Genomic DNA, 1,112 nt, shown 5'->3' on the forward strand with positions numbered 1-1,112 from the left:
CATAACTTTCCTTTACTTTATGCAACTGAAACATCTGGAGAGAGGTAGAGAGAGACAGCGATCTGGGAGGAGAGATTATTTTTCAACATAGTAAACATGGTATTTCCAGAGTTCCCTTGTATGTTCGCCATCTACCAGGCTGAGATTATCCAGAGCACTAAAACCCTTTATACATAAGAGCTTTTTAGGTGCTATCAATCTATGAAATCCCCTTCTGAAATTTCCTGTCAATTATCTTGCACTATTTGATATTACTTTGTTATTTGTAGAACATAGATAATAGAAGCTTAGTCCTGGATTTCAAAGTTAAGCTTGCAAGCTGGTCTGTGGTTTCCTAGTAAACAGACATTTGGAAAGTAAGACTTATGTGGAAAAGCTGAGAGAGTTGGGTTTGTTTAGTCTGAAAATGAGGAGTTGAAAATGCAAATGATAACAGGTATGCAAAGGCAGCTACACAGAAGACAATGACTGATTGAATTCCTGGATCACATGGAATAGGACATGCAGAAACTGGCTTATCTTGTAGCAAGACAGATTTAGATCAGACAGTAACTGAGCACTGGTATAGTTACTTAAAGAAATTGCAGAATCCCTTTAATCAACTAGTATATGTTCTTTAAAATGTCTGAATGGCATAGATACGCTTGAAGCTGACCCCAAACTTGGGGATGGACTAAACATTTGACCTCTCGAGGCACCTTCCAGTCACCCACACTTCTGTGATGTTGCCCTAAGAAAACATTACTGGGACAGCCCCTGAAACCTGCCAGTGTTGCAAGACAGATGTTTCTAAAGGTGTTACTCCACCTGATACTAAGCAGAGATTGAGCACTGAAAGGGTGGAGGGTTTGGAGACCGTGGTGAATCAGTCAAGATGGTCATCAGAGGGCGCACAAGGCATCACAGCAGCACAGCTGCCCATGGTACATGGTGTACTTGAAGCTTGATATAGGTGTGTCAAGCGGTAGGGTGCTGTTGCCCTGCAGTCCTGTGGAGCCTACATGGGCTATGGCTTCTCCTGCCACCCCCATGCACTGCAGGAGCTAGGCATGGACAGTTAAATAGGGAAAAGCAAGCTCTTGGGGAGGAAGAAGACCATTTTTCCCTAACTT

This window comes from Buceros rhinoceros, unplaced genomic scaffold (assembly GCF_000710305.1).
Source record: "Buceros rhinoceros silvestris isolate BGI_N320 unplaced genomic scaffold, ASM71030v1 scaffold5993, whole genome shotgun sequence".
In the NCBI taxonomy this organism is placed as follows: Eukaryota; Metazoa; Chordata; class Aves; order Bucerotiformes; family Bucerotidae; genus Buceros; species Buceros rhinoceros.